The 12,796-nt window shown below is 39.4% G+C and overlaps 1 long non-coding RNA gene across 4 annotated transcripts in view; it reads left to right on the top strand.

Annotated features, from left to right (window-relative positions):
• LOC117823044 overlaps positions 1–12,796 on the top strand; it is a 152,593-nt gene that overhangs the window by 2,126 nt on the left and 137,671 nt on the right. For all 4 annotated transcript variants that reach the window (XR_004633303.1, XR_004633300.1, XR_004633301.1 and 1 more), the window contains exons 2-3: positions 2,103–2,326; positions 2,630–2,683. This is a non-coding gene — a long non-coding RNA (uncharacterized LOC117823044). The remainder of the gene's footprint in view (positions 1–2,102; positions 2,327–2,629; positions 2,684–12,796) is intronic.

The raw sequence follows: 12,796 nt of genomic DNA, 5'->3' as shown, positions 1-12,796 counted from the left end.
ACCAAAATAAAGGTGCTTTTTTATCATTCATTGAGTTTTTTCATATAATTAGGACAGAAAGGTCAGATTTTGCTTGGACAAAAGTCAAAAAAATGTAGAAATTAAACATATAGTTTACTTTGAATACACAAACATGCTACAATAACATCAGAACATAAAGTCATGGTGCCTTGGGAAAACAAAGTAATATCTTGTATGACTCCCATGAGCTTGGAGGACTGCATCCATACGTCTTGGCGATGACTCAAATAACTTATCAACAAAGTCCTCTGGAATAGCAAAGAAAACAGTCTTACAGGACTCCCAGAGTTCATCAAGAGTCTTATGTTTCATCTCCCAAACCTCCTCCTTCATCTTACCCCAGACATGCTCAATAATTTGCCCTCTTTTGTGGTTTGGAATGTAATGGGCAGCAAGAATTTCTTGATCTTTCAGGCTGTTGATGTTGCCATCCACACTGCAGATCTCTCACACACCCCATCCTGGATGTAGCCCCCTAAAAAAGATTTTTCCTCCACCGAACTTGGGTGAATCTTGGGTTCATGCAGGTTCCAATAGGTCTCCTGCCGTATTTGTGGCGATCGTGATGCAAAAAATCAACCATCTGCCACTTTTCCACTATCCTTATGTGACAAGACTTTTGTCAAGCAGTGTAAGCTGTGAATATACCAACTACTCACAGGACCAAAGCTTATGGTTGTTTAAAGGCCCTGTTTTTAACGGTTATGAAGCAGACTTACAACAATAGTGATGCCTTTCATACAAAACCTTACATACAAAAGCAAACAAGACCATCAGAAACAAGACTGACTATTGCTATGGTGTAATTTTAAAAACCTAAAACTGGTGGTTGGGGGGTAGGTGTCAGAAGAGCAGCCCTTTTTTAAATATTTTCCACTTCAAGTAATCACAATGAATCATACGTTTGACTGTCAAAAGTCAGCAAGATGAGATTTCTTGTCAGAGGACGCTGCTTGAGCAAGAGGAAGACAAGATGAGCAAAGATGACTTTGTCTGGAGGGGGCACCAATACTGACAAAACCCAAAAGTTCCTCACTGTAGCTTTAAGTAAATAACATTTAGACTGTATGATTTTAGAGATGGACAATTTTATCAGCACAACATCTGTATTGGAAGATAAAAATTTAAAAATGTAATTATCAGTGTCGGCAAGTGTGAAAATCCAATGTCAAGATATAGTGGTGGATTTATTGAGGGCATGCAAAGACCGTTTATACATATCAACAATAAGCTTCAACATGTTAACTGTATTGAAGTATCACAAAGGGTCAGAAACAGAGCAGAATAGGTATTTGTGATGTGTATTTTGTCATGCTGTAGCCATAGGAGCAATTCAATGTAGCTCAAAACTTGCAAATCTTCCCTTATTTTAGTTCACTAATCTCACATATATGAGAAAAGAAAATCTTATTTTTCTATCAAAACTTTTGTGGTGCAGAATGAGCATTACCACCTCACTGGTCCCTTGCTTGGCTTCTATAGATGGTTAGTCTTGTTAAATCTCTTCTTGAGTGTGGGGTCAAAGCACTTTAACAGCACTATTTTAGGGATAATTAATCTGCTATAATGAATTGGGTTTCCAACCTTCCCTGAAACTTTGGCAAAGAGCGAAATGACACAACATCCCGTAAAGGCACTCCTTGTGTATCACAGCCAAAAGACTGTTTGAAATCTTTCATTTAATGAGAATGCCCTTTCTGTCTTTTCTTGTTCTGTGCCTTTATCCATACTGTGGTGGGAACTGATCAGAGGCATTGATCCAGCTTTATCAGTCTTTACTGTCCATAAGGTTGTCTTTTAGAGTAATGAGCCTGTCTGCAGTCGCTGGGATAAGAGAACCTTGGGGAGAGATCAATAAAGAACGTATCACTAATTGTTTTAACCCTTAAACTTCCCCCAACACACCAAGATATCATAAGCACCATTTCAAGTTTCTTTTTTTTTGTAATCTTGCTTTTCTTCCTTGAGTCTGGAGGATGATTAAAAGCATGTCTGCTGTTTGGATATGAGAGACGAATCAGAATAGTTCCTGGATGATACGCTGGTTTCTTTTCTAACAGCTTTCTAATCATCTTCTGCAGGGAGGAAAAGTCTGATGATTCTTGAGTAGGCAACTCAGTTACAAATGGAGCAACAATTTCTACAGCCTGCCTTTTCTGTCACTGCTCCAAGAACCAGCAGAGGGAGTCGAAGACCTGAATCCAGCTCTACCTTTGGGTGACTCATACCATTGAGTTGTGTCTTACTTAGTGCTGTCACTTGAAGAACCTTAATCCTGTTTTCCTGAGTCTCCAACACAGTGACAGTAAGTCAGAAATATATCTTCTAATTAGGGAAATACATTCATAATCAAGTTAGTGCCTTTTATGTGTTCTTAAGCGGTTAAGATGACGCTGTCAGAGAGATCAGAAATACCATCAGAGAGTGGAAAGAATGAAGTTGAACTCAGGTTCTGTGCTGTCTCTTTATAACAGTGTACCATTGAAGTCACTCTGTTGCGTGCAAGTCTGCTAATGCTCCGCAGATCAAGTTATTTTTGATAACAGCAAGCCATTTAAAATTTAGAGAATAAGAGGTTTTACCTATGCATTATTCATGCTTTCTGTAGGGCCTCAAAAACTGAAGCTTTCTGCGAGCTCTCTGTCTGCGCTGTGAGAGGCAGGTAGGAACAAGACAAAATTTCTCTTTTTCGTACATTTCTGCTTTTCTTCCTGCTTCTCGCTATAGAAACATGACCTTTAAATTACCTTTTCTGTATCTATATCAAGACTTTTATATTTCATGTCTACTTCTTTTGTCTGTTTCACACAGTATACAGTGTACAAAGTATCACCTGACACTTAAACCTAGTTATGACATCTTATTCTCATAAAACAAGCAATGATATTCAGCTGTCTGTAGGGGTGTCCACACATTCTTTGGCCACCTCTGTGTTGTACCTCTGCTCTGTTGCATTCATACTGTTGCATCTACCACTGCTTTTAAATGTTTGCATCTAGATGCTTAACCATCCTGGCACTTGCTTAAGGCGGTGTGGGAGAAGAAAGACTGTGATTGAAAACACAGATAGAGTTAGAGACCGAAGATAAATATAGAGCCAAAGAAAACAAGAGAGAAAGAGATGAAGAGGGAGGGGATACAAAGAGAGAGAGAGAGAGAGTAGAGAGGGGTGGGATCTCACATTCTATCTACTGTATATCTCTCCTTCCTCCATCTGGAGAGGCAGAGGGAGCGAGAGATAGTGTTTGCCCTTGCAGGTGGTAATGAAGCTGTGGAAGGATAGATGACTCACTTTAATACAGGCTGAGGAGAAATACACACTCCAACATCACTCAGCTGACCTGAGTGTGTGTGTTTGTGAGTGGGTGCATATGTGAGACAGCCTGCATGTGTGTGAGTGTGTGAGTGTGGTCTGTGTGTGAGTGTGACAATAGAGACTGATGCTGATTGTATAGGAGACTGGATGGAGTGATAAAGGTGTCACTGGATAGACAGAGAGTGATAGAGAGGTGTATGTGCTCTGCTCTTAACATGTGCAACTGCCCCCCTGTGTGTTTGTTTGGGTGCTTTTGCATGTGAGCGCACGTACATTTGTGTGCAGATATAATGCAAGTTTGCACTTTTCTGCATATATGTTATAATAAGTGAGCATGCAGAGCTGGAGCCTGTCAACACACATATCTATTAGTGAGTATGTACGGTAAGGGAGAGGGAGAGTGCATCGTGGGGAGACAGATCGACACGTCATGACACTGTTAGAGGTCTTGGAGCCGCGTCAGCACTTAAAGTTCATCCAAGGACTGCTGCACACGTTGTCCGTCTCCACATGTCTGAAGAAGGAAAAGGGTTAGAGAGAGAGAGAGAGACAGAAGAGAGAGAGAGAGAGAGACAGACTTCCTGCTAGATGACTGGAATCGGTATGAGAGTGGGAAAATAGTGCATGGAGGGATAAATGAAAGCAAACTTCCTCTTGTCAAGGACCCTGGAGTAGCTCTGCTCTGCTTAGCTGCTTGTAACAAACTGAAAACTCAACCAAGCAGTTAGCAGAGCTTTACCCTCATGTTTCATGTGGTCTGGCTCATGCAGCAGACTGTTTCCCACATGGTCTAACATTGCACTCTTTGCTCAAACTTAATTGCTGAAAAGATTGCTCCACTAATCACCAGTACCTTTATCTGTCTTGTTTTTTTCAAACTGTGGAAAACCTCACAGAGATATTCAGAAATATAGAGCAGCTTCATATTTTCTTTTCTACTGAACTCATTCTTTTGGCCAAAGAACCCAGTGTGTTCTCCTCCTCGCTGACTCATACCAATCTCTGGAATTCCTTCTGTCGTGTCCTTACTGATTGATCGTCGTTTACGGTGTCTTTGCCAAGTTTATTCATTCATGATGATTGTAGAATGATGAGTCATAAGACATATCAGTAGAAAACAGTGAATGTGACTGTGGGGAGTTTTAGTTGGATTATTATTGATAAATTGATAGATCTCACTTTGGATTAACAATGTCCTGAATATCCTTTTGCTATGTAAAATGAATTAAGCAGATATTTTCATCATCAAGTTCCTTTTTCAAACAGTCAGAAGTATTGAAGATACCATATATGCCTTTTGAGGGTTGAGATAGCATTAAAAAAAAGAACATAACTGAGGACAACATTTCTCTCAGCACTGCACATCAGTAACACCGCCAGCTCTGCACTCCCTCCTCCTCATCTATTCCCTAACTTGCCTTTACTTTTTCATTCCTGCATTCTTCCCCCTCCTCATGACCCTCACCATAAACTTCTTGTCACTTCATTCTCTCTCTCTCTCTCTCTCTCTCTCTCTCTCTCTCTCTCTCTCTCTCTCTCTCTCTCTCTCTCTCTCTCTCTCTCTCTCTCTCTCTCTGAGTGTATGATTTGTTGTTAATTTAGATTGTTGCTTGAGGATAATAAAATATGAACAGGTGGACATCCAACAGGTTGATGCCTGCCCAGCACCACTTTTGATGTTATTTTATTGTTCTGTACATTTAATTTAAAAACCAAAGTAAACAAATATATACCTGCACTTTGCCTTTTTAGGTGCATTTCATATTCTTCTGTCAGTTAGCTATCATGATGTCTCATTACAAACATTAGATATTGCAGAATCGCTGTATTGTGATATTATGTTATTGTGGGCCAGGTATCGCCCCATCCTCAACCCCATTCACTACTTCTTACCATAGAATGTATATATAATGGACAGCTTTGCTCCGCCTTCTCCCGTTGTACGGTTTTGAAGGCAAAAAACCCTGTTCCAATGCCCAGCCATCGTGCAGCCAGAGTCTGCGCAGTTGAAAATTTCTGTGTTGCCACCATGGTTGCCACAGTGTTGTAATAAGCTCCGCCCTACAGCGTACAGTCATGAGATCCTATGGAGGTTCCCTCTACGGCAGCTGTCAATTAAAATAAATCCAGAAGTAAAATCCCGTTTTTCAACCTCTAATAACTAACGAAAAAGAAACTTTTCAGGAGAAAGAGGACTTGAACACAGAACAGTCAAATAATAACTACATATTACCACAGCATACGGATGTGAGAAACATTGGCGTGTATTTATTTTTTAAAGTTTGTCTGCAGCCCCATTCAAATGAATTGGGGAGACAGTTTTCTTTACCTATACTGCAGCCAGCCACTAGGGGGAGCAGTTTTTGTGAAAGCTTCACTTCCAGCCGAGCGAGCTGGACCCCTGCTTCTTACTCATTCATCATGCAATACATCAGTGATGTTACTGATTTACATTATAACTGTGTAATTTAAGCTAAATAATTACAGGTTAAATCATCAGTCAGAAGTTATGGTCCTCTCTTCTTTGCCCCTCCCTTGAGCTGTGTCGTGTCAAATTGTTTATTTCATCATATGACGGTCGCTATGTGCCTCAGCAAGCCTGGATAACAGCATCTGTACTATTGTAAACATACCATAATAAAAGTCCTCCCTCTTTGGGTCCATATATTCTGGTTAAATCAATATTTTGATGAAGGTGTTTATATGTGCAGCTGAGTGATGAACTACAGGAATATTGCCGTTTACGTGTTAATTGGCATATTCCTAAGAAGCCAGCAGCGTATAGTGGTAATAGTTGCTACATCAAGATGTCAAAATATACTATGCATTATTTTCCACAATTACTCCAATGCAGTGTCCACAAAATGCAGCTATATACCATCATTTGATGAGAACCCTCATTCACATTCAGATCCTGGGATTGATTAGTATGCAATTTATGCCAGTCAGGAGCCCCTAGAGAGTATGAATGAAAGTTTTTAAGATCTTTCATGATTTGAATTTGTTGTTATGTCTGGTCCTCACCCCAAAAATGCAACCCCCCCCCCCGTCTTTTCACAATGACCAACCTAACAAATAAATAACACAATTGCTAGAAAACATGTGCAGACGTAACTTAATATTCCGTTAAGGAGCACAAGGTGCCTACATGAGCAAATATTCCAGTTAAAACAAGTGAATGCAGGGGTCTTGTGATCTTTATCAGGTTATGGCGATCAGGGTAAGGGCGACATGACTAATATGCAATCTGAATATTGCCATATTTCGGATTAATACATGACTATGGTGTGCTGTGTATGTGAATGTACTAAATGTATCCCAGCAAGGAGCGCTTACTGTCATTTGGGGTTCTCTGTTAAATGCACTTGGCTGTAAACACATGCTTCATGTTTGCCAAGTTGTCACTTTGAGTAGAAATCACAACCTGTCGGATGTCATATCCATTCTCCACCCCTCACCCTCTACCTCCTGTCATTCAGTGTTTTATTCAATAACAAAAGACTGCAATTAATTGAACTTGAAGTCAAGGATAATAGTATCATGTAGAGGGCTCCATTCAGAGCAGTGGGGAAATGCATTGGACACACAAGCAGCAAATGCCACCTAACGTAGTTTGACTTGCTGCATAATAGAAAAGGGCACAAGTGGGAGTTAGACAGAGAGGGACAAGACAGTTTGTTTTCTTACACATTCATGTGAAGCAGACCATGTTAAACAGTTTGCCAAGGGAAATGTCACTCAGCACTCGCCTTGTGAGCGTGATGCAAAATGGAAATGATTTTGCATGGGTAACAATGGAGAAGCGTTTTATATGTTACATTTGTAGCTTCAGTGTTTCCCCTGCTGTGAAATAGGTGAGCTTTGACTTTCTGGCAGAAATAGTTTTATAAGGTCATGTTTCCTGGAAGAGACCTTTTAATCCTGCATACTGTGTGAATTTGGGAACAAGCAGAAACAATTGAGGAAGATGGTGTGGATATTTTTGGTGTAAAATTTCAATGAAGTCCAGCACAAACGGGGAGATAAAGAAAAGGTCATGGCTGCTCAGTGGAGTTTCTTTTAGCCATGCAACAGCAAAGTAAATTTGACAGAGTCAGATTGCCCTTCAGAAATCGGTTCACAGTTAGAGAAGGAAAAGGCCTTGTACCGTTGATTCATGTAGTTTATATCAGCGTAAAATTGTCAAATTAGATAGAACTAGAAATTAAATTAGTGTGCATTTCTAAAATATAAGAAAAAAGGACAGGCCGTCGATTTTTAAGAGAACTAATCCCAGTTTTGGGCTAAACACTAATCCCAGTTTTGGGCTAAAACAAAGGTAATGGACTACTGCAACTCCCTACTGGCAGGCCTCCCTGCATGAACAGTTAAACCTCTGCAAATGATCCAGAACGCAGCAGCATGTCTGGTCTTCAACCAGCCTAGGACAGCTCATGTCACTCCCCTGCTCATTTTGCTACACTGGCTTCCAGTTGCAGCTCGCATCAGATACAGAACCCTAATCAGCACCTACAAAGCACCAAAACCGCTCCATTTTACCTGGGACCCCTCATCCAGGTCTACACCCCTTCTCCCCCGCTACGCTCAGTCTCAGAAAGGTGCCTAGTGCTTCCATCACATAAGGCCTCAAAATCACTAGCTGGACTCTTCTCTTCTGTTGTCCCTAAATGGTGGAATGAATTGTCCAACTCCATTCGATCTGCAGAGTCCCTCTCTACTTTCAAAAGACAGCTGAAGACCCAGCTCTTTAGGAAACACTATGCACTTAGCTAGTAACATTGTAACATTGTGATGGGCAAACAGTCCAACTCCTCTCTCTTTCTCCTTTCTCCTCTCTTTCTTAATTAAGCTGGGAGGGTGGGTGGAGGTAGAGTGTACAGCCTCACCCAGCAGGGGTGAGCTCTAGCCTCAACAGGCTTCTCACCCTCTCTCTGCCTTCCTTATCCTCTTTCTTACATATCTTTACAGAAACTCTCTTTTCTCTCTCTTTTTCCCTCTCCTTTTCCTTGTGAAAAGGGGGATAGGGGAGGGAGAGCGTACAGCCTGCCTGACCTGATTGGTGAGCTCTGGCTCAAACAGGCCTCTCACCCTAGTTCGGCCTTCTCTGTCCTCTTTTTAACACCTCTCTACAGACTCCTTCAGACTCTCTGTTTTTCTCCTTTCTTCTCTTTTTTTCAATCTAGAATGAAGCTGTAGTGGTATAGGTGTCTTCACTGAGTGCTTATCCTTTTCATTAGAGCATAAGTACCTAGTGTTTCTAATTAAATGCAGTGGTATCGACTTAAAACACTAATGTCACCAGGCTATTGTTTTTTTTACATTTAAGATTCATACCTCTTGATATAAGGCTAAACTCCTACACTTATGTTGGAACACACAAGTTTAAGACGAATGTCTACATTTGCATGCGAAAGCAGATGATGAAGTATTTTTCCAGTCTTATCTGTTCTTTGAACTAAATCAAGCTCACTCAGAAACATGCCTTTAATAATGTGTTAAACCTACATCATGTTATTTCTTTTTTCTCCCTTTGGGGCAGCAAAAGCAATCTGAAAATATAACTTTAACATATGTATTCTTGTTAATTGTTATAAAACCTAATCGACTGACTCAGAGTTCAACAACAGTTTGGTATTTATTAGTGAGCTGTCAAATGAGAGTTTACTTTCCTCTCACCTATTAACCATTGACCTATTTGGTCTCGTCCTAGTGCTGGGAAAACCATCTTGTGCACAGAGGTTGTTTATAATTATAATAATAATAATACATTTTATTTATATAGCGCTTTTCAGAAAACTCAAAGACACTTCACAAATAGCACACGATAAAAGAAACAAAAATAGAAACACAGTGGATATAAAAACATTAACAGTTAAAAACAGTATGAATAAAAAAATGTAAATCCCTTCAGTCAATATTTGTAATCGGCATAACCATCTGATCAATATTTTCTGTCAAATATTGTGGCTGCTCTTGCTGTATAACAGCCTGAACTTCAATAAAAAAATTAATTTACTTTTATTTTTTACACACATACATGTAGTTTTGTAGTTTTTGTAGTGTGGTGGAAATCTGGAAATGATAGACTCAAACAACAACGGTTTGTCTTTGTGAGCTTTATTCCGGCCTTCAGTAAGCTTTGCAAAGCGGTCAGATGGCAGAGTGATCTAACAACCGAGACAAGGTCTGCTCAACTGACCCAGAGTGAAGATACAACACGTTACTTATCCTCTTCAGAGAATAATATTAACACATCATTAAGCATCTTCAAAGAACTGTAAGACAAACAAGAGAGTTTCTTATCACCTCTTGCTTCCTGGTCACCTTCCTGACTTCTCACCTTATGGTCTGCTCCTCAGCCATGGGAACAGATAACAATATGCAAATCACAGAAGGTTTGGTATGTGTGAATGTTTCTAGCTTCTGATCAAAGCAAGAACAACATACTATCATGTCTGTATTTTTCCCACCACAGTAGCAACAACGATAATGACAATAATAAGGTAATAGTTGAACTTTGTACTAAGATGTACTGTGTATTCACTGTTATTTATATAAACATAGATATCATTCGAATATCACAGAACCAGCTGTGTGGTAGAAGTAGTAATCTGTTATTATGAATGAGAAAATAAGATTCTTCTCTCTCACACACAAGTGGTATGACAGTACTAGAGGCAACACTGAGATCACTTATAATTCACTCTCATAAATAGTGCCTGATGGTGATGTCATAACCACACATGAAACTCCATACAAGCAGCAACATTTTTATTTTCCCCAATATTTGCAACCTTTTGCTGATATTTTATATACTTTGATCTGTGTCCATTTTCTAACAGCAGGACATTTCACAAAATGATAATCTAAGTAAATGTGCATCCAGCATATCTTAGAATGACCTTTCCCCAGTTTGCCTGGTGAAGTGTTTTGCTCATGAAAGTTCTTGATGAAAATTTTACAGAGAGCTACTGGTAATTTCAGGACATGTGACATGTGTGGAGATGAAACCCTAATTGTTATGTGTGTTTATGTGTCAAGGAGTTTTTGGAAGCTTGGGTTAAGAACCAACTTCAGCCCATGTGATGCCATGTCAATTTCAGCAGACATCTGTATCTAACATCTCAATTAGGTTTCACAGTATGCATACATTTTGATGTGGTTAACATAAGTTTCTTTTCCATTTAGAGTGATTTTGAGATTTTGATCGAGTTGAAATGAGACTTTGGAGCAAAGTTCACAACTACGAGGGAACAAACAACACTCCATCAACTCTGTATAATTGTCACTGGAAAATCAGCACTCATTAACCGGCCAAAATCCTACACAAGAAGCTAATTTGTTAGTTTGTGTCGGTGGTATTAAAGTAGATTATCATAAGCCTCTGTTTTCCATGCAGTTTCCCTCTCCTTATAAGTCTCGGCTGAAAATGTGGAGCTACGCCGCTTTTACTTCAACCTTTAAACAAGTACAGATAATGTCTCCAGTTTTATCTTCAACATACTGTGTTCCGGTCTTCTGTGACTTCAAAATAAGATAAGAATACAACTCTTTCCGTACCTTTAAAGGGTGCTCAAGGGTAAACTGTTGGAAATGGAAAAGGCGGTGAAAGATTGAGATTTGAAGAGTTACATAAAGAGAGGCGAGGTGTCCTTTAGTCACGGGGTTATGAAGCATTTTATCACAGCCTTTCTCTGACTCTGCAGCTCCTCTGACATTATCAACCTCACACTTTGTGAAAGCCAAACTCTGAAAAAGCTGCAACACTGCAGTCCTCAAACAAACGCCTCAAACATTTGCACTTTTCAAGTGTTTTGTGGGCAAATAGCTTTGTATGCAAATCCAGGATCAATTCTGTTTGGATGAAAGGAAAACGCACAAGATCAGTGTGATGGTCTGCATTTGTTTACATTGTGTTCTTGTTTTTAACAGCTTCATAATCAAAGGATTTCCTCTCTCTGCAGTGTGTTGAACTCTGAGCTGTTATGAAGGAATAAATTGGAAGTACTAAGATTTCAGCATACAATTATGTTTTATCCCCACTCATTATTTCAAACACATTCTTGCAATGCTGTACGGAAACAGAATATGAATGTAGAAGCACATGTAGAGTATGAATAGTTACCAACACAAATGATACATGGTGTTTACAGCATGTTGCATGTGTCCTTAAATGACTCTGTGGCATTTCGCCATGATGTCATCCACCTCAACTCAATGCTTTCTCCACAGTCAGCCCTTTTGTAATTACACACTTTCACTTCACTCAAATTAATTAAAGTAGATATTCAGTTGTTGTCTAGCCTCATGCTGCTGCTGATAAATCACATCAGCATCCAGTTTACTCCACTGATGCAGTCGTGGAGGTGGATATATTCTGATTCTCCATTATCCATACTGTGAGTTAGTGCTCGTGAAGCTAATAAATGGGTAAGGGATAGCTGTATCCTTCAATATGAGTCAGCGGTGTTTTCACAGTCTGAGTGCTTGTCCTATCAGTGCTTGAATAGCGTAACTGTGTACATGTGGGAGCTGAGGGTGTTTGTCTGAATCTGTCTCCATTTTTTATTGTTATATAACCAAATATTTCTGGAAAATATGTAATATGTAGAGCTGCAGCTACTTTTTACTTTGTGGATTGATTCCAGATTGTTTTCGTTTCACTTCAGTTTAAGAGTTGAGGTCTTCAGATAGTTTCTGTTTTATTGATCAACATCCAATTTGCAATTTTATAAAATGCTAAAACAGTAAAACTTGTGTTTTCAGCATGAATGTGTTAATTGTGATGCAAGTCAGGTCCTAAATTACCAGATTATTTTTAAAATGTATTTTGTCCCAATTGGCACACCTCACTTGGAACTTCTACCAGATATGTGTTGAGCTTGTGAGCTTAAAAGTTTCACTCTAATCAATGTATGTTTCCACTGGCTCCACTGCATCACGTTCATGCTCGCAATTTCTTTTTTTTTTTTTTTTTTTTAAGTTATGTTTTTGGCCTTTTTGCCTTTATTAGATAGTACAGCTGAAGAGAGACAGGAAATGTGGGGAGTAGAGAGTGGGGGAAGACATGCAGGAAATGGTCGACTGGCCGGGAATCGAACCGGCGACCCCTGCGACGAGGACTGCAGCCTCTGTACATGGGGTGCTTAGACCGCTAGGCCACCAGCAACCCCTCATGCTCGCAATTTCAACTCAACTCAACTCAACTTTATTTATGTAGCACCTTTCATACATAAAACATGCAGCCCAAAGTGCTTCACAGAATAACAGAGAAACAGAAAACAACAGCAATGGTAAAATTAAAAAAGGCATGATTATAAATGAAATACTTATAGATAAAATAAAATCAATACAGTAAAATATATAAAATAAGAGTGGAAAGAAAAGTTAAAAATAAGGTAGAGTTAAAAAGATCAGATGAACACAATAAATAAATAATGAAATGTTATAAATAAATAA

This window comes from Notolabrus celidotus, chromosome 12 (genome assembly GCF_009762535.1).
Source record: "Notolabrus celidotus isolate fNotCel1 chromosome 12, fNotCel1.pri, whole genome shotgun sequence".
Classification (NCBI taxonomy): Eukaryota; Metazoa; Chordata; class Actinopteri; order Labriformes; family Labridae; genus Notolabrus; species Notolabrus celidotus.
The sequence above is the reverse complement of the archived record's forward strand: the minus strand, read 5'-3'. Positions and strand labels throughout refer to the sequence as shown.